Here is a 21,727-nt window from a genome sequence, read left to right as displayed (position 1 = left end):
ATAAATTCTCAAGCTGGAAAGAACCATGGCAAGCATCCACAGTAGCCTTTCTGTTCGAAGGTTGGGGCATCTCAGGCTCAGAAAAGCAAAGTAACCTGTGCGAGGTGAGGCACACACTGCTAGAGAGGCTGGCCTGAAACCACCACCCCTGCTTTGCTTCCCTGTGGTGCCTTCTTGGCACCGTCTTGGTTCCAGGCAGGCAAAGCTCCTCTGGTTTACCTCTCTCTGCACTCCAGCCCATCCCCACCAACCCTTTCACCATGAGTGGAGAGGGGTTCCAGTCAGCTGACAGAAAGGAGAGGGAGGGCGTGGGTCAGGTGTGAAGTCAAGGAGAGGGCGCTCTTGAGCCCTAGTCCTGGGAGCTGTGCTCATCTCCAGATCCAGGCAACATGATTTAACACCAGCCAAGAAATAACAATGGCCCCTGATTCTGCAGCTATGAAATGCTCTTTCTTTTGAATGTTTTTGACAATCTCCTGACTTGACTTTTCTGTTCCCCTCCTCTCTCTGTCTCCCTCAGCTATCCCACTCACTGTTGCCAGAACCTTCTCTTACTCTTCTGGTCATAACTTTCACCATACTAAAACCTTTGGTGGCTCCCAGCGCTTGTGGCTTAAAGCTTAATCCCCTTAGCTCAGCATTCAAGGTCCAGGAGAGATGAGTTTTACTAATCTTATAGCCATAGAGCTTGTAATGAAACACTTCTCCAAAAAACTGCAAGCAGCTGAGCAGCAAATAAATTCCAATAAGGACCTCCTTATAGTTCATTAAAATACAAACAAAAAAAGCCAACACTGAGAACTTTGCTTTGATATTTAAAGCTAAGTTAAAATGGATCACCTTGAGTGATATGACACAGTCCAGTCATAAATCACATTTTAACATTCTGTTTACAACTCTTATTATCCTACTTTTTGACTAGAAACTGGCCTTGCAAACAAGCTAAGCTGCGAGATTAGGCTGGCAAATTTCCTTCATTTTCTAATGCCAGTGCTTCCCCCTTGATTTTTTGAGTCTGTGTTTGTTTTGTTTTTATGCCAAGAAAGGCTTGATGCCCCTTTTCTTAACAGGAGAAAATTACTTTAAAAGTCCAAATAGTTTCCTGTGTATAAATTAGGCTTCTAGGCTTGGTGAATTTGCAATCATTAGTTAATGGCTTCATGATGATGCCTTTTGCCAAGTGACTTCTGAAAACTGGGGACAAATTGGATGATTCAGAACTGAAGAAAGAGCCATCTGCTTATTTATGTGTGCGATGTCTCTTACTCTCAAGCCTGGGACACGGTAAAGTCTTTGACTGAGGGGAAGGAAACACATCTCACTTCTCACCGCCCAGCAAACGCCTCTGCACCTCCCACTTCAACTCTTCCTTTCTAGGGAAAGTGCTTTAGGAAGAATGCCATCTCTTCCCCCTCCTTTTTGTGGGTTGACTTCAGCTGAAGCTCCAGTACTTGGACCACCTGATGTGAAGAGTCATCAGAAAAGACCCTGATGCTGGGAAGGATCGAGGGCAGGAGGAGAAAAGGGGCGGCAGAGGATGAGATGGTTGGATGGCATCACTGACTCAATGGATATGAGTTTGAGCAAACTCCGGGAGATAGTGAAGGACAGGGAAGCCTGAAGCGCTACAATCAATGGGGTCACAAATAGTCAGACATGACTTAGCAACTGAACAGCAAGTTTTCTTTTTTACTCTCTCATTCAGTGTTTTCTTAACATTCACTAGTTCCAGCAAGATTAAACTTAAGAATTTTCTTAAACTGAACAAAATGGCCTTTCAAAATGGCCTTACTTCCCTTCATTTCAAATTGCCCATTCTGTTTGCTTAATAGATATCTCTTTTGCCATTATAGATTATTAGTCTTCCTGTACTGTGTTCTTGCTTTGAGTAATCACATGATCTCAGCCTTCACTGAAAGAAATGAGTTCCTTAGGCAAATGAAAAGGCACTTTGAAGTTCTGTAATAATTTAAGTCTAAAGATGTATTGTTCATCGCTTAGGACAAATTTGTCTTCAGAAACCATTCACAGGAACCTTGAGGATCCAGGCTATTGTTTTTCATAAGTAACAACTTGCATTATGTTGGTCAGTTGGGCCTGTAGTTTTATTTGACAGATACATGAGAAGATTTCAAACTGCTTTGCTGATTAAGAAACTAACCCAAAACAATCTTGAATGCAGTCTTCCACATACCCTAGGCCATTGGCACTTAGTATTATCTTTATTTTAGCAACAATAATCTGAACAGGGGTTCCTATTTTTATTAACAACTCTTAACCTGTGTTTTTTTCCACTGTCACTTCAGTTTTTAGAATATTTGTTGAATGAGTGAATAACTAAAGAGCCACTATTATTTATCTTTCTTAGATGGAATGACTGAGGCCTAGAAAAAGTATGACTTTTTCACGGTTCCACGTGAAACCTTTGGACCTCTGGGTCTAACTCCTCTGATAAGGCCACGAAGGTAAGTGCACTTGCGGAGCCATTCTTGTCATCCGTGTACTCATGTAAGATATATTAGGATCAGTCTGTCTCAGAGAGACTTTTAAAATTGTGGATAAGTTACACAAAAATAAACTGAAAATGGATTAAAGATCTAAATGTGAGACCAGAAACTATTAAACTCTGAGAGGAAAAGAGAGGCAGAACACTCTCTGACATAAATCACAGCAAGATCCTCTATGACCCACCTCCCAGAGTAATGGAAAAAAAAACAAAACACAAAAATAAACAAATGGGATCTAATTAAACTTAAAAACTTTTGCACAATGAAGGAAACTATTAGCAAAGTGAAAAGACAGCCTTCAGAATGGGAGAGAATAGCAAACAAAACAACTGACAAAGAATTAATCTCCAAAATATATAAGCAGCTCATGCAGCTCAATACCAGAAAAATAAATGACCCAATCAAAAAGTGGGCCAAAGAACTAAACAGACATTTCTCCAAAGAAGACATTCAGATGGCTGACAAATACATGAAATGTTGCTCAACATCACTCATTATTAGAGAAATGCAAATCAAAACCACAATGAGGTTTCATCTCACATTGGTCAGAATGGCTGCCATCAAAAAGTCTACAAACTGTAAATGCTGGAGAGGGTGTGGAGAAAGGGGAACCCTTTTATACTGCTGGAGGGAATGCAGACTGGTGTAGCCACTATGGAGAACAGTGTGGAGATTCCTTAAAAACTGGAAATAGAACTGCCATATGATTCAGCAATTCCACTGCTGGGCATACACACCAAAGAAAGCAGAATTGAAAGAGACACATGTACTCCAATGTTCACTGTAGCACTGTTTACAATAGCTAGGACATAGAAGCAACCTAGATGTCTATCAGTACATGAATGGATAAGGAAGTTTTGGTACATATACATAATAGAATACTACTTAGCTATAAAAAAGAACGCATTTGAGTCAGTTCTGAAGAGGTAGATGAAACTGGAGCCTATTATACAGACTGAAGTAAGTCAGAATGGGAAATACCAATGCAGTATATTAATGTATATATATGGAATTTAGAAAGACAATAACGATGACCCTGTATGCAAGACAGCAAAAGAGACGCAAATGTAAAGAACAGACTTTTGGACTATGTGGGAGAAGACGAGGGTGGGATGATTTGAGAGAATAGCATTGAAACATGTATGTTACCATATTTAAAATAGATGACCAGTGCAGGTTCAATGTGTGAAGCAGGGTACTCAAAGTCGGTGTTCTGGGAGAACCCAGAGGGATGGGGTGGGGAGTGGGGTGGGAGGAGGGTTCAGGATTGGGGGACACGTGTGCACCTGTGGCTAATTCATGTTGATGTATGGCAAAACCCATCACAATACTGTAAAGTAATTATCCTCCAATTAAAATAAATAAACTAATTAAGAAAACTGTGGATGAGTAGTATGAATGGGGAGGATTTTGGTGTCAGGTAGCACAGATCTGAATCTGGCTCTGAGACCTTGGGCATGTCATTTAAAATTGATAATTCTCATATGAAGAATTGGGATAAATATACCTACTCCTCAGATTAAATGAGTACATGTGAAAATCACTGCAGATGGTGACTGCAGCCATGAAATTAAAAGACGCTTACTCTTTGGAAGGAAAGTTATGACCAACCTAGATAACATATTCAAAAGCAGAGACATTACTTTGCCAACAAAGGTCCGTCTAGTCAAGGCTATGGTTTTTCCAGTGGTCATGTATGGATGTGAGAGTTGGACTGTGAAGGAGGCTGAGCGCTGAAGAATTGATGCTTTTGAACTGTGGTGTTGGAGAAGACTCTTGAGAGTGCCTTGGACTGCAAGGAGATCCAACCAGTCCATTCTGAAGGAGATCAGCCCTGGGATTTCTTTGGAAGGAATGATGCTAAAGCGGAAACTCCAGTACTTTGCCCACCTCATGTGAAGAGTTGACTCATTGGAAAAGACTCTGATGCTGGGAGGGATTGGGGGCAGGAGGAGAAGGGGGCAACAGAGGATGAGATGGCTGGATGGCATCACCGACTCAATGGACATGAGTCTGAGTGAACTCCGGGAGTTGGTGATGGACAGGGAGGCTTGGTGTGCTGTGATTCATGGGTTTGCAAAGAGTCGGACATGACTGAGTGACTGAACTGAACTGAACTGAGCTGTTGTGACTATTGTCAGAAGTATTATGATGTAGCTATGTAATTATCCCTGACTTCAGTAACTTGCCATATTGGAATCACGTGTGTAAAGAGACAACATCACAAAGCTCAACTGAAGGTTCTCCCCAGATACCTAGTATTACTGTGTTGGCACCATAATATTTATTTACAACTGGTTTGGAATAGACTTGGGGGCAGAAAAGAAGAACACAGGCTAGTCACTAAGACAGTATTGAAATGGAGAAGTCTTGTTTCTGTTTTGACAGTTAAGTTCTATGGTGGCATGTTTTAGTTGTCTATATTAGGAACTTATTTCTGGCACAACAGTCTATACTCATTCAGATATTTTCCTCCTCTATGTTCTGATGCTGGAATAGAAAGTGTGTCAAAAGTCTGTGTGACTAGGAAAGAACTTAAGATGAATCCCAGACCGTCTGTTGCAGTTTATGCTTGCTTGGAACTAGGATAACTAGCCTGCTCAAGGGGAGAATAAAAATAGTTAAATGATTGTTTGACCTCTGTCAGAGGTAACAATGGTGTCTGATTTTTTTTAAAAAAACCTTTTGAGAGTTGATTCCTTTGGCATTTTTGTGGATGAGTCATAGTCACCCCATGAATGTTTTCTGTGTTGAGAGTGACTAATGAATACAGTTTCAAATGTCAGGGTCCACACATGAAGATTACTGACAAGTATACACCAGACCCAGTGCTCTCAGAGCGAGGTCAGATCATGGCACCCTCTGAGAAGTGGAATAAATAGAATATGTGCAAAATACAAGAGATTTGCCCCTTAGAAATAACCCAGCCACTAGGGTGACTTATTCATGACTGGTGGTTAAACTGGGGCATCTACCAAAACTCCCTAAAGGAGACTAGAATGTAACTAAATATAAGACAAGCTATGAGTTAAGAAGTTATAACATGTATGAAATAATATCCTAACAGAAGATGAGGGATGCACAGAAGCTAAAGTCTACCTTCTACTGAAATAATTTTCCAAAGTTTCTCTAACACTAGAGAAAGGGGAAACAAGATCCTCCACTTGGAGGGCCCAATATTCCAGTAATCTGAAAGGTGTTCTTGGTGGAATTTGGAAGAATTCTCTAGTCCCTGTTTCAGGGTGGATGGTAGATTTCCTGAGACTGCTTCTCCAACTCCACTGATCCTGATCTTGTGCTCTCAAGTCATCTTCTATGACTTGTTTGGTTTTCTTACTATCCTAATACCAGGATGGGAATGACCTGGGCAATACTTGAAAGCATCCTACATTAGAAGTGACTGTATTGGCATCTAGTTATCAGGTCATTCTCTTGGGATTTGGGGAGCATGGCTTGGCTCTGCAGAGCTAGAAGACTTTTGATAGAACTGATAAAATCAGGTTTCTAAACCTAATAAGCCTGGTCAGACGATGAGACAATCATGACGGTGTGAAGCCCTGCCTGAGAAGCTGGTTCTTAGATTTCTTCACCAATTCTCTTTTCAGTGCAATTTTTACTGAAACACCACCTGTTTTTGTTTTTAAATGATTCTTCAGAATGAATTTAAATAGAAAATGTTTCATTGATTTTCTAAAAAAAAAGAAAAACCCTATTATTGTAAGCCTTGTGTACATTAAATTAAATGTACCATGCTAATCAATTCCCTGGAGAAGGAAATGGCAACCCACTCCAGTATTCTTGCCTGGAGAATCCCATGGACAGCAGCCTGGTGGGCTACAGTACATTGGGTCGCAAAGAGTTGGACACGACTAAAGCAACTTAGCATGAACACATGCTGATCAATTCAGGAAAAACACCTTGCTTCTAAAGCAGACATGGTTTAGGAGTTGTCTTTTTTAACTTTCTTACTCTTTTCAGCCTACCCATTTATCCGGTTATCTGCTTTCTGGGATTATGAATCCAATGACCTGCCATTTACAGTGAATGCAGGATGAACTTTGCTCCATTATCAAGTGATGGGAGCCATGGATCATGCCCTCTTTTTTCTTGAGCATAGTTTTCTGTGGTGATCTCTGCCTTGATGATATTGATTATATATACCCTCTGGACTAGAAAGTGTCCTCTATAACCAGCTTCTTAATATGATAGATGGATCAATACAAAGTGAGAGATACTAAGTTGTGGATATTCTAAATAAGGTCCTGGAATAAGCATCAGAGCACAGTGCAGTTAGTCATTTCCATCCATCCTTATGGGGTTGGTCAACGAATGGGAGGTGTGTGGGGAGTGGGAAGATGCTCTTTTACCTACCCTTGGAAAGTCGCAGCTTGGTGTGGAGGGAAAAGCATGGGGGTGGGAGTCAGAGAATCTAACCTTGAACTGGCAGCTTTGCCTCTCTGGCTTTCAGAGATAGAGTTTCATCTCTTGTAAATTGAGTGGATTGGTTTAGATGATCTCTATTGGATGTATATTGGATGAGAGGTAGAAGAACGGTGGCCAGAGAATGAAAAGTAGGAAATAAGCAATTTGAGAATCTAAATATGCACAAACTAACTTGACTGTGAGGTGAAATTTAAGACCATAAGCCTGGATAAATAATTAGGAATGTGCAGATGGGTGAAAAATTTAACCCTGCTACAAAGAGAGCTGGTGCTTGGAATCTGAAAATCCTCTCTCTGACATACTCTGTGTGCAGGCAACTTCATCTTTCTGAAGTCTCCCTCATCTGGAAAGTAGAGAGGCTGTGATCATTTATATGCAAGCATGAACAGCATATTATTTACAGAATCACCGGAGATTAAGATGCCTTCTGTTCAGGCTGTGCCTCTATAATCTCTGGCAGTTTGAAACGAGGAGGCAGGGGAGGGTGTGTGAGGCGGGGGAAGAATGGCTGTGCCCATGTGTTGGGTATGCTGCTTATCTGTATTTCTAAGAAGAATGCTCTTGTATAGAAGTAGCCCAGGATCTGATCTCTTACCTGGTTGTTATGAAGGAACCATATCTCAATAGTGAGCAGTGGAAAACTTGGAGCCTCATAAATACTTAATAATCACACTGTGTGTTACACTGGATTGTGCTCCAAGGGTGAATAAAATTCCTGAAGGCAGTACAGAGCAGGGCAAAATGCTATCAACAAAGAGGATGGACTGCACTCTAGTCTTGGTCCTGTCACTAATTTGCTGGCTGACCTTAGGCAAGTCACTTAACATTTCTGGGTTTCAATTACTTCATCTTTAAAACATAGGGAAGGGAGAAGGCTGGTTGGGTTGATTTCTGAGGTTTCTTGTAGCTGTGACAATAGACTTCATGATTCAGGGCATGAACCAGCCCTGAATTCAATAAAATTACTGAAATCCCAGTAATGCATCTGAGCTGCTGTAGACTTCACATTGGTTGCATTCCATCTGGGGAAGGATACTAAAGTAAATTCTCTGTATCAATTGGGGAATTAGGAAGCTGGAACAGCATCTCACTTTGAGCATGATTTCTCAGTGCAGGAGGAGTGCTATTGGCATTTCAGGTGGGATTTTTTTTTTTTTTAAATTGTGCAGGGTTGTCCTGCTGATGCAGGATATTTAGCATCCCTGATCCCAGGCTGCCAAAGCCAGTGATAATACCTCCCCCTTCCCCCAGTGTTTGTAAGAATAAAAAAAAAAACAAAACCCTTTAGTGAGATAGCACCTGAGTTTGAGAACTATTGATTTTAGAAGGAACCAGGAAGCCTCCCTTATTGTTAATAAGCATTTTCTAGACGTGCAAGCTTAGGTCTAAGATCTTAACCCTAAAGACTTTGATATAGCTGTGAAGTCAGGTTCAGGACTGGAGCTATTTTTTGAAGAGAAGAGCTATTTTTGAAAAGAACAGAAAGGACAGAAAATCCATCCTTTCCTTTGTAAAGACTTTATGGTTCACAAGGAGTATCTCATTGGCCCTTTTTGTGATATGAGGAGCAGATTTAATATACGTTAAAACCCACAGTGAGGTAGATAGATACTGTCATGTATTCTATTTGACTAATTTGGTTTTAAGATAGGGTTAATGAGAAGAATGGAGAAGGCAATGGCACCCCACTCCAGTACTCTTGCCTGGAAAATCCCATGGACGGAGAAGCCTGGTAGGCTGCAGTCCATGGGGTCGCTAAGAGTTGGACACGCCTGAGCAACTTCACTTTCACTTTTCACTTTCATGCATTGGAGAAGGAAATGGCAACCCACTCCAGTGTTCTTGTCTGGAGGATCCCAGGGACAAGGGAGCCTGGTGGGCTGCCGTCTATGGGGTCGCACAGAGTCAGACACGACTGAAGTGACTTAGCAGCAATGAGAAGAAAATGAATTCTACACATGATTTTGAAAATTTTAGTCTTATTTTTGATAGAAGCCCATCACTAGGAAATGACACTCTGGAAGCTCTCCTTCTCTTCCTTAAAAGCTGTCTAGATTGTCACTCTGAGTAAAAAACCTGGAGGTAAACGCCAGAAAACTCTACTGAACAGTGAAGATGTGGTAGGCTGACATTTGTAGCGTTAAAAGGTGATGGATCCTGCACCAGCATTCATTCATTTCTGGCAGTACAGGCAGTTCATGTACTCTGGGAAAAGCAGCATGGTGCAAAGCAACAACATTCAGTACTGAACTACCGAAACAATTGATCAGTGTCGTAACTTACAGAAGGACAAGAGCCATCTTGCAGAAAGACAATACAGATCCCTATGTAACTTCATCCGAACCAGAAACCTGGAATTCTATTCACCTTGTGATTGCTATTCTAGCCAGAAAATGTAGGTAAAGTGAAAATTCCCCAGAGAAGGGGCTTGTATGTTGTGGCCTAAAAATGATTCACATCAGTTATCTGAGAGACTAGTGGTTTTCAAAGAGGAAGTGTCAGACTTCCCTGGTGGCCCAGTGGTTAAGAATCCGCCTGCCAACACAGGGGACATGGGTTCTATCCCTGGTCTGGGAAGATTCCACATGCCACAGGCAACTAAATCCGTGCACCACAATTACTGGAGCCTGCATGCCCTAGAACCCATGCTCCACAACAAAAGAAGCCACTGCAATGAGAAGTCTGAGTATTGCAGCTAGAGAGCAGCCCCCAATCTCCACAACTAGAGAAAGCCCATGTGTAGCAGTGAAGATCCAGCATAGCCATGAAGAAATAAGAATTGGGGCAGGTTATTTAAGTACTCTAGGATCCAGTTCTTCATCTGTAAAAAAGGGATAATAACATTACCAACATTTAGGGTCAGAGTAAGAGTATTCGCTATCATGATCATTATCATTATCATTATTGCTGTAACTAGGTGAAATACTAGCATGACATGTCATGACATGTCAGAGCTTCCAATAAATAATGATGTAAAAATAGGAATCCTTCATTTATTTTTGATTCTTTGGGCTCAGTGAGACAGCATATTCAAGTCTTTAGCCTCATTTCATAGAACCATGGAATATTACAGCTTGTGGGACCTGAAACACTATTTAATCCAAATTTCTTGGTTTAAAGATGAAGGTAATGAAGGTGAGAGAAGTAAAATCCTTGTTCAAATTCTTGGCAACAAAGATTCTGAAGTTTTGAATGCTTTTCTTCTGCCTTATAATACCAGCCATGAAATTTCTACCTGTTGACTATCCTTGACTAGTAGTTCACACCAGGGTACAAGGGAAATAATCTGAAATCCAGATACATTCATTTTCCTACTCTTAGCATCTCTGGTAAAGTTTTGGTGGCTAAAGTCATTGATAAAAATTTTAATGACTAATGAAAAGATGCATGATGTTAAAAGATGCAAGGAGCAGTGAATTATGAAAGAAGACTCAGGTCTTGCTTCTGCCTCTGTTATTAACTTGAGTGACCACTCTCAGCCTCAGTTTTTCTGTTTGCAAAGTAAGAGAGTTAGGTTATGCAACTGTTACAAAATATTGGCACAATAATATATTGTATAAAGATTTTCTCTAATGAACAATTAAATCTTTACAATTATGAGAAACATTTTGTCATCAAAATGTTCAAACACCTGGATGCAATTGTTTTTTTAAATTTGCTGATTATTTTTAAAACAAACAAAGGAAAACAATTTTTCAAATGAACAGATGATGGAGATCAGCTTGCTCATTTGTAGGACAGTTTATTGGGTTGGAATATTTTGCCTTTGGCAAGTGAGAATCAGCTAATTCCAGGCATTTGCTTAATGACTTGCTAGAATAGAAAGATGTTTTTCTTTCACTTTTGTCAGTAATCACCAGTTAAAACTTGTAAAGGAAAGCCCAATTATTCCTGGAAAAGGATAATATTATATGACCAATCAAACTGTGATGTTGTCAGCTCTCCTTTTATTATTATATGTGTTTTCATTTTGAGCTAAGCCCCTTCTAAACTTAGGAATAGTAGTAGTTGCCTGCAACAATCATGAAGGCCAATCATTTATTTCTTAAGGAAATAAATGTCTCTTTAAGGTAAAAGTGAAAAGTATCATACAATTCCATATAAGTATTGTTTGTGAAATTGCCTCATCATAAAGAAATGAAACACTCTTGGACTGATGTGTTCCTTGTTCCCTGGAGGAGAACAGCAAGACACAGTTCTCAGTGGCGGTCTGTCTTGGCCATCACTACCTATGCCCCCAGAGGGGTTAGGAGGGTGGTTATCAGGGTAAGATTTGATGTTCTGTGTCTGTCTCCTGTTTTATTTGATAAGGGAAAATGCCACGGGGAGTACTCATTTCTTGGCTAGATGAGTTTGTGGCATGAAGTGACCTGGAACAATGGTATGAATTCAGCAAATATCTTTTGAGCACCCATGTGCTAGGCTATAGGCATTCCAAACACCTGTGACCACAGCCTTTCTGTGCAAATATATGACACTCCTCAACTACTTTATTGATTAAGTGAATGATTGTATGCTACCAGCATGAGTTTCAAAGCTACACGGTCAGTTCTATTTATTTCTTGAGATACAAAATCAGTTAAATCCCTCAAGCTGAAGACAGTGAAAATTAAACTCTTTTCAGCTCCAAGGCAATGTATTTCTCTCTTCCAAAATCCAGGCCTCTCTAAGAGATAAAGAGTTCCCATGAAATGAATAAACCATGATTCCCCCCAAAGTGGTATTTATTATTAAAGCCAGCATGATCTGCTGGAGACCGGAGTAGACAGTTTCTCTAAGCTCTCCTTTAGTAATAAGATTCCGTATGTAACAATTGCCTGAGAATGGCATCCTTGACCAACATCAGGCTGAGAGTATATCTCAGCTCTTTTTCTGAAAGAGTATCTTTCAAGTTACCATCCATTCTTTTGTTAAGATCTATTTATCTATCTTAAGATAAATATATATATATGTATAAGATATTTATGTAAAGTATATATAAATTTGAAATCTGAATAAGAACAGCTATGTTATTTCTAAGTTGGAACTCAGGAAACCAGTAAGACAGTAAAATAGAGCATTTGACTTTATGGTAAAAAGGAATCTATGTGTAATTAAACTCCAGAAGGCATCGGCTCCTTCAGTGAGATACATGTTTTTCCTTCCTAGCCTTATTGTCTTGAGCATCTTTGGGCTTTGGGGGATGTTCTCAGCACAGGTGGATTTTTCTCTTCTCTTGGAAAAAGTTTCAAAGCAGAGTCCCAAGTCCTTATTCCCAATTTCATATTCTCAGTTGCTGTGATGTTTTTAGCACTTCCTATAGAAATGTTGTCCAATAGAACTTTCTGCAATGCTGGAAATTTTCTGTATCTGCTTTGTCCAATAAGGCAGTCAGTGGCCACATATGGTTTTATTAAGCAGCTGAAATATGGCTAGTGTAATTAAGGAGCTGAATTTTTAACATTTAAATTTTAGCTAATTAAAATGGTAAATAACTACATATGGCTAGTGACTACCATATTGGATAGAGTGGTTCTAGACAGTGTAAGCTTATGGTACCTGGGACTGAGTAACCCAGCAACATCATCCTTGCAGAATCACCCAGTGATGATATAATAGAAGTTATGTATTTAATTATGAGTTATGCCTTAATTGCTTCTGGAGCAGGTTTGAAGCAGAATGTCAGTAATAGCATTAGGAAGGCATAAGGGGATCTTTAAGTAAAGAATAATAAATGGGAGGAATATGTTATGGTAAATATTAAGAGATGAAACAGTGGAATGGTGCCATTTGAACTGAATTTGAATCTCTAAATTCTACATTTTGGAGCAGGATAGAACTGTCCAATTTAATATAAAAATTTCATCTTGCCAAGTGTGATTACTAGGGCTACAAAAATCTAATTAATGAAAGTGAGATTTTACTATGGGCTAGAAGAGAAGCAAGCAAAAATGAATAGAGTATCAAGTCTGTTGTATGTTAGAGTGGACTAGAACTCTAGGACCATGTCTAATGAAATTGTCTATTTGACAGAATTGTGAAAATTCAATGACTTATGAAAGGACTTAGCATACTGCCTAGCATTGATAAATATCAGGACTTAGGATGATCACTTATTTCTGCCTAAATCTTTTTGAGGCCTCTGCCAAGTAAGTACCTGTGAGAACACAGGAAGATGCTAAGGGTAATTGATTTTGGAAAAATTATTTTGTTGAGAATAGATCATAGAAGAGGAAATATAGACAGCATAAAGGCAAGTAAAGAAATGCCATACCACCATCCCGATTTGCAAATTGTTGGTATAGGGAAAACAGTTGTTGAGGAATGTGGGTCAGGTATCTCAGTTATATTCGGTCAGCCAACACTGGAACAGTGAGACCAGAGAGGGAAGAACAGGAAGAAAAATTAGGTAGGAGGACTACTTGTATTTTGAGTGTTTGTGCCTCTCAGGTGGCTCAGTGGTAAAAGAATCTGCCTGCCAAGGAGGTGATGCAGGTTCAACCCATGAATTGGGAGGATCCTCTGAAGGAGATGGCAACCCACTCCAGTATTCTTGCCTGGAGAATTCCATGGACAGAGGAGCCTGGTGAACTACTGTTCATAGGGTGGCAAAGAGTCGAATACAACTCAGCAACTAAATGACAACAACAAAAACAACAAATTACTGAATATAGTTCAGTCCTGCTGATATTCTTGTCAAAGATAATCAGAGAAGGCATGGAAGAATATTTGAGGCATCATGGGAGTAGTGGAAAGGGCACTGGCCTTGGAGTCAGGTCAACTGGATTCCAGTCCTAACTTTTCAGTCATGTGCGTTAGACTAATAAGCATCTTTTGGTTCCCAAATTCTCTTTTTTGTAAAACAATGATGCTTAATGATCTTGAAGGTTTTTCCAGCCCTATAACTCAAGGGTGTAATTCTAAATATGAAAGCACGAGTGAGATCTAGTTCTCCAGACTCCCCGAAGCCTTGCTGTTCTTCAGGAAAGCCTACCGTTTATTCCTCTGTCATGTTTCTGTTATCCTGAAGCTCAAGTGTGTGAACAGTGGTATCTCAAGCAGCATGCACAAAAGCAGTTGGTATGGTGGGAGTTAGTGACAGTGGGTGGGTGAACAGATTAAAGAGGAAAGGGTTGGAAGAGAGAGTAGTGTCTGTGAAAAGCAAAGCTGGTCCTCTACCTTTGACAGATTCTTGCTATAGTCTCCAGTAACCACTGCCCAAAGTCAATGCCAAAATAAGGGCATGGAAATAGCTTGGACTTCAGAGTTAAGCAGACTTGAATTTGAATCCAAGTTCTGGATTCGAGATACATAACTTCAGTTTTCTAAACTTTGTGATACTTTTGGTTAGCAGCTATTGTGAAGCTTAAATGAGATGATATGGCCCAGCATATAGTAGGTTTTTTTTTTTTTTTTAAATAAATAGTCTCTTAACTTGGCCTCCTGAAATTGGCTTAGTTCATTCCTCATCTAGCCCATAATGTAAAAGACTCTCAAAGAAACATACAAGACTGCTTAGAGATCTATATCTAGAGGATGCAAAATTTACATTGTAGATAACGCGTGGTGGAGAGAGAAGGGTACTGAAGAGAGAAAAAACCTCAGCCAGGAATAGAAAGCCTAGTTAGTCTCTCCGTTAATGAAGCCTCTTCCTTTGTGCAGCCTCACAGTTCTCTGGTTCTTGAAAGCCACAGTAGCGTTTATCAGAACAACACCCTGTGTTTCCAACACTTCACCAACAGGAAGATTCACAGCGCAGGCAGAGAAAACAGAATGAGGCACCACGTTCGTTCCCATTCAAGTAAGCAAAGCTGGATCCTAGAGTGACACCCGCTCCTTGCTCCTCAACCCAGCATCGGGGAAAACCTGCTTCCAAGTGGAATCCAGGGGTGGGGGAGGGGGAGGGGAAGGGGAAGGCAGAGAAACGGGGAATGCATAGCACCTTTACCCCTCTCTTTAGGTCACTTGATCCACTTGACTTCCTTTACGAGGGTTCTAACACAGTTTCTGCTTTGGAGAAAAATGTTGGCAAGCAGTGAGCCTCCAGTCCCTTGGCGGTGTTATCTCGCCGCCTTGGAGAACTTTCAGCACCGCGGACAGCTCCCGCCGTCCTCTCTGTGGCCCACTCTCTGGACTGGCATTCTCCCGAACCCCTTCCTGGAGGGGGCTCCTGTCGGAGTGGGGTTGGGAGAGGGGAGGGTGGGTTATCATTCTGTGTTTCTCGGTCAACTTTGGCCAGTGACCGGCCCTGCCGCTACGGTGAGAATACCTCCCAAGGGCCGGTTCCTTTTCTCCTCTCGGTTGAAGACCTCCAAGAACCGAAGTCAGCATAGGTGGTGGGGTGGGGAATGCTAAAATATAGCCCGGTGAGGGCTCTATTTTTCCAGCATTCCTGCACCTTTTCTCCACCTTTCACTTTACTTCTAGCCATTCAGCGACTTCTGTCTTACTTTTCAATCACAATACAAAATACATGTGTGTGTGTAGGTGCGGTGGCGGGGGGTGGGGGGGGGGGAGAGGAGGGTGCTGACTCAAGAGCTAGAAGGAGGTTGTGGCTGCGTCCGGCGAGGCTACACTGCCCTACTCTGGCCCTTTGGATTCTTAGGACACTGATGTGCTTTGGGATGGGGAAGTGGGGCGGGCTCTGACTTAGGTGTAAGTGTGAGAGTCCTCTCCCCGGGGTTGCCCCCTCTGTTCAGGGAGCTTCCCTGACACCTCACCCATCACGTCCTCCTCGTCGCCCCCGGTGTGTCACCGGTCTCTGGGGACAGATGCTCCTGCGAGCGCATGGCCTTGTCAGGTCACCTGGCTCAGATAGAGTCCCTTTGAAGAGTTTGCTCTCATGTAAAAGGGCAGACATTGTTCCCGCCCGTCCTTCGGGCTTCGGCTGGAAAAGCATCTCTCTCGTTGGACTCTTTCAGACGCCGAGAAAACCGAGCGGCGCGAGCCAAGGTGCGTGCCAAGGCACTGGGGGGACAGGACGGGCCCGGCGTCTGTGGAGACCTGGGCGGCCCGAACGCTGCTGGCGGCTCCCTCCTCCGCCTCTAGCTCCCGCGGGCCAGACCTGCCTGGCAGCCCCGCAGCTGGAGCCCGGCGTCCCCCAACCCTGGATGCTATCCAGGCCCCATTCCGGGCCAGAGCCGGAGAGACCCCGACCCGGCTCCATCCTTCCTTCTAGGAGACCCCTTCCCGGAGGGCGCCCTCAGCCTCCGCGCCATGTTCCTGCTTACCCGCTCCGGGTGGCTCCGGCTCCCTGGTTCATTCAACAAGAGGTGATCATCCCATTTTCCAGCTGGGATGCAGGGGCCACGGAGGGGGACAGACTACAGCGTCAGGGGGACGTTCACTCACCGGAGGGCTGGAGGTGATGAACTGGCTACCGGGGCTGATGGCTGGCGGTCCTCACTTACAGCTCGGGGTTTGTCTCTTCTCCCGTGATGCGGGGTGCTGGCGGCAAAGGAAAGCAGGAGGCAGCCGCCGCTGCCGAACGGCTCCTCAATTATTCAGATTGCCCCTCTATCTGCACCCTCCCCGCGGCCTCTCAGCCCTCCCTCCAGCTAGCCTGTCTCCGCCTTCCTGGAGTCACGTGGGCTGCCCAACCCCTTACATTACCGAGCAGAAGCCTCTCACCAGACGCCCCCCCCCCGCCCCCAGTACACACACACACACACACACACACACACACACACACACACACACTGCTATCTGCCGCTCTCAACTCCTCCCCGGCCTATTAAGCCTCCAGGTGCTGCTTCCAGTACCTCATGGTATGTGAGGCTGAGGGAAAGAGATGCGGGCAGCTCTCCGTCCTGGGAGAGTACCAGGCAGGACTCTGCAGTGTTGATGTGTTGCGAATGCACAGCCTCTGCGAGAAGCTCCACCTCTGCTGGACTTGACATTGGACAAAGCTGGCTACCCAGACCTGGTTCCTGCCCTCTGGAAGCTTCCCCCTTCTTCACCGAGCTCTTGCTGCTCTTAAATTTCTTCCACCTCCCTCAGCATTGCTGAAAGGAAAGGATGGGGGAGATTGATTTCCCCTCCCCTCCTAAAAACGACAAGATCTTCCTCTTTCTCCAATAGACCAAGTTTATCTTTTGATAAACATCTTATTAGTAGAAAAGATTGAGGCTTTGAGATTTGAAGATTGAGGAGGAATTTTGGTCCATACCAAAAATAGATACCCTTGGGAGTATTTAACTTCTGTTAGCCTTTCTTCTCTCATCTGTGAAATGACCCCTTCACAGAACTATTATGAGAATTAAAAATGGTAATATTCTTAAAGTTGCCTAACATATTTAGAACTCAATAAATGGGAATCCTTCCCCCGTCTCTGTTAAAATAAATCTCAGAAACAAGGAGACTGTGATTTGCACCAGTAGAATGGAAGTATTTTTTGTAAACTTAGAAAGGGGTGTCTGTGCATTCAGGCTTGACAGATAATATATGAAAGGAGAAAAGCAATTTACTGGGCTTATATTTTTTCATTGGTTTTGTTGAGAACTATGTTATGTCTCAAAAGGATGAGGACTATGTAGTACAAACCGAGGCATGTTTGGCCTCATCAGAGAATTAATTATTTATAATTAATTGAAAAGACTGCTTTAGATGGACAGTACCTACATAATCTTGTATCTTTGGTCCAGGCCTTCAAAATATATGGGAGCTAATGAGATGTAACTCCCCATCCTTGGAAACACATTCACTGGACTTCTGATTGAGAAGAATGTTGGCTGTCTGACACTTCTTTCCTAGCATGGAGCAGTCAAATGTACCTTTAGATTGTGAGTTCTAGCTAGAGGACCTGGGTGACAGTCTGGGAAAGTCTACCTAGCTTAAATTTATTACTGCCTTGGACCAGCATCCAGGTCTTAAGTATCGAGATATCTCCTTCATTTGAGCTTATGCAGGGTATATCAGATCTTCTAGGATACCCAAGAAGCTGTGGAACTTTGCAGGAAAGGCATAGAGTTAAAGAATCAGAAGTTTGGCATCTTAATACAGGCTCTGGTGGTGGTGGTTTAGTCACTAAGTCATGTCTGACTCTTGCGACCCCAGAGGACAGTAGGCTCCTCTGACTATGGGATTCTCCAGGCAAGAATACTGGAGTGGGTTGCTGTTTCCTTCTCCAAATACAGGCTCTGCCAGTTACTTATTATATGATCTTTGGCAAATCACTCAAGCTCTTCGAGTTTCAGCTTTTCAATGGGAATAGAATGTTTGTCTGCCTTTTCCATGAGCTGGTTCAAATGGAGGATAATGTATGACAAGCCATACCATTAAATGTCCAGAGTGAATAAATGTGAATTATTGACATTACAGACTGAAGAAAACCCTGAATTTAGCCTGGTCCAGATGCATTATGGGCATGAAGGGGTAGGAAGTTGGGATTTATCATGGAATGTGCAACAACTAAACTGTCAGTATTTTTCTGTAAGTCTGTGTGTGTGCATGTAATTTAAGGGGTGTAGTGTTTTGAGCATTATATTTTCATTTTCAGTGTCTTCTGTGATGAATTTCTGGATTAAATTTAATTTTTTTCCTGCCTTTTAATTTTTAGAACAACACCAGCCACAGTCACAGTGGTTATGAGTATTTCATAACTGAGATAAGTTTGCACTTATATTTCAGGACAGCAGCTTTACACTCTTCTGCCTTTCCCAGGTAAAACTGATTTGGGTTAGAAATTCAAAATGAGTTTGATTTCAAAGCAAGAATATTCAGCATCCAGGAGCAATTTCTGGTTAGCCATCAGCTCCTTGAGTGATATGAGTCTCCAGTTCACTGCCTATGAACCCAATGACATCTTTACACGAACCAGGAACTCCTGAGGAGTTTTCCCATTTGTAAGCAAATTCTAGTCCACTTTGCTGATTTTCTTTTTAAAAATATTCTTCAGGAAGTGTCAGTTTGGACCTCTTTATGTTTAGGGACACCAAAAGACCAGAAGGTGCCAACTCATGCTCCTATATATATATATCATTAAAAAAAAAAATTGTCCAGGCTAGGTAAAATGCTACCTCTGTCTCCTACCTACTTCTGTGTTGTCATGAGGAAGCATAAGGAATGGAAGAATTAGCATGAAATAATATAATTTTGCCTCAAAAATGGTACCATTATGAACAGTTACTTGGATGAGTATAAATTTCAGAAAAATTTGGACAGTTTTACCAGAAATTGCTCTGGGACTCTGAATAATTTTTCCAAACAACTTTTCAATGTTCAAGTCACCTTTCACAGCATAGGACAGAAAAAGGAAGCTTGGGGGACAAATCTTGCATTGATTGTAATTGAAAGTTACACCTTAACAATGATTTCCTGATAAGGTTTCCCTTGGGTCCTACTCCTTTACTTACAAGGTCTTATCTTTTACCTGTTGATTGTTGCCTTTATGAGTCACTGCAGACACTTTCCAGCTGTAGACCAAGCATTAATGAATCAATGAATAGAAATGCGGTAGATAAAAGTGTAGCAGAGCATTTAGAGCCACACACAGCAGGAACAATTGATGCATATCTTAGTTCCAGGGTTAAGCAATGATACTGCAAATTGACTGCTAATTACATCTTGAAAGTACACATTCTATTTTTCTTTTTCTAACAATTGGAATATGGGACTGTTGATTGATTTATTCAGTGTGTTCTAGACACTTGAGATACAGCCATGAACTGCAGAGAAATGGCTCCTGTTCTCCTTGAGCTTACAGTCTAGTAGAGGGAGTCAGACCCTAATCAAGTAAACAAAGAGGTGAAGATAAGAACCATGATTAAAAAAAAAATAAAATAGAGTGATATACAAGGAGTGAGGACACCACTTTAGTTGAGTGGTGGAGAACTGACAAAAGCAAATGCAGGGGCCTAGACATACAACTTACTACTTTCCAAGGAAAGGGCAGTGCCCTCTTTGTTGTTCAGTTGCTCAGTCATGTCTGACTCTTTGCAGCCCCATGGACTGCAGCACATCAGGCTTCCCTGTCCTTCACCATCTCCCAGAGCTTGCTCAAGCTCATGTCCATTGAGTTGGTGATGCCATCCAACAATCTCATCCTCTGTCGTCCCCTTCTCCTCCTGCCTCAGTCTTTCCCAGCATTAAGGTCTCTTCCAATAAGTTGACTCTTTGCATCAGGTGGCCAAAGTATTGGAGTTTCAGCTTCAGCATCAGTCATTCTAGTGAATATTCAGGATTGATTTCCTTTAGGATTGACTGGTTTAATCTCCTTGCAGTCCAAGGGATTCTCACTCTCAAATGAGTCTTCTTCAACACCACAGTTCAAAAGCATCAATTCTTTGGCATTCAGCCTTATTTGTGGCCCACTTCTCGTACACTTACATGACTACTGGCAAAACCATAGCTTTGACTATATGAACCTTTGTTGGCAAAGTAATGTCTCTGCTTTTTAATATGCTGTCTAAGTTTGTCATAGCTTTTCTTCCAAGGAGCAAGTGTCTTTTAATTTCATGGTTGCAGTCACCATCTGCAGTGATTTTGGAGCCCAAGAAAATAGTCTGTCATGTTTCCATTGTTTCCCCATCTATTTGCCATGAAGTGATGGGACCAGATGCCATGATCTTCATTTTTTCAATGCTGAGTCTTAAGCCAGCTTTTTCACTCTCCTTTTTCATCTTCATCAAAAGGCTCTTTAGTTGCTCTTCACTTTCTGCCATAAGGGTGGTATCACCTGCATGTCTGAGCTTGCTGATACTTCTTCCAGCAATCTTGATTCCATCTTGTGCTTCATCCAGCCTGACATTTTGGATGATGTACTCTGCATATAAGTTAAATAAGCAGGGTGACAATATACAGCCTTGACTACTCCTTTCCCAATTTTGACCTAGTCTGTTGTTCCATGTCTGGTTCTAAATGTTGCTTCTTGACCTGCATACAGGTTTCTCAGGAGGCAGGTGGGGTGGCCTGGTATTCCCATCTCTTGAAGAATTTTCCACAATTTGTTGTGATCCACATAGTCAAAGACCTTAACATAGTCAATGATGCAGAAGTAGATGCTTTTCTGGAAATCTCTTGTTTTTTCAATGATCCAACAGATGTTGACAATTTAATCTCTGATTCCTCTGCCTTTTCTAAATCCATCTTGTACATCTGGAAGTCTTTGGTTCATGTACTGTTAAAGCCTAGCTTTGAGGATTTTGAGCATTACTTTGCTAGCATGTGAAATGAGTGCAATTGTGTGGTATTTTGAACATTCTTTGGCATTGCCCTTCTTTGGAATTGGGATGAAAATGTACATTTTCCAGTGCCCTCTTACCCGGGGCCTTTTGCCAAAAGTCTACATCATTAGCAGGGTAATCACTAAAACCTTCGCAGTTGACCCACATGGATGGATTATGATTAGGCCACCAGGGGATTGACCAGATGCCTTAACAACCATTACCTGTTTTTGTCTCATGCTTCATGGTGATGAATAGTTGATGCTCTCTTCTAAAAGGAACACAAACTCATCAATGCCCCCCTGACTTCTTCCTTTAAGAGATTCAGAGCCTGAGAAATCAAAAGCACTGTGACAGCCTGGCCAGAGGCTGGTCAAGAAACTTCTGAATGGAGAGGTTGCTTACTGTGCAGAAAAAGAAGAAAAGATAGACCCAGAACCCAACTACCACAGGCACACAATAAATATATACTAAACAGATAACTTGCTGCTAGTATTCTACCAATCGGACTGGGAATTTATCAGCAGTTATCTGTGAGTAACTATCCTCTGTGTATCTAAATTCCAAGAGGAAGAAGGGGGATGCTGACTTGAACACGTTCATTTTATTCCTCCCAAATTTACAGTGAGGTACAGC

General features: G+C 41.9%; 1 protein-coding gene across 1 annotated transcript in view; it reads right to left on the bottom strand.

Annotated features, from left to right (window-relative positions):
- Positions 1-16,496, bottom strand: part of SLC7A14 (solute carrier family 7 member 14) — a 115,856-nt gene extending 99,360 nt beyond the window's left edge. Inside the window, exon 1 of the mRNA XM_061416113.1 lies at positions 16,281-16,496. The gene's annotated coding sequence lies outside the window, so the exon portion shown is untranslated. The remainder of the gene's footprint in view (positions 1-16,280) is intronic.
- Between the last annotated feature and the right edge of the window lie 5,231 nt (positions 16,497-21,727).

This window comes from Bos javanicus, chromosome 1, assembly GCF_032452875.1.
Source record: "Bos javanicus breed banteng chromosome 1, ARS-OSU_banteng_1.0, whole genome shotgun sequence".
Lineage (NCBI taxonomy): Eukaryota > Metazoa > Chordata > Mammalia > Artiodactyla > Bovidae > Bos > Bos javanicus.
The sequence above is the reverse complement of the archived record's forward strand: the minus strand, read 5'-3'. Positions and strand labels throughout refer to the sequence as shown.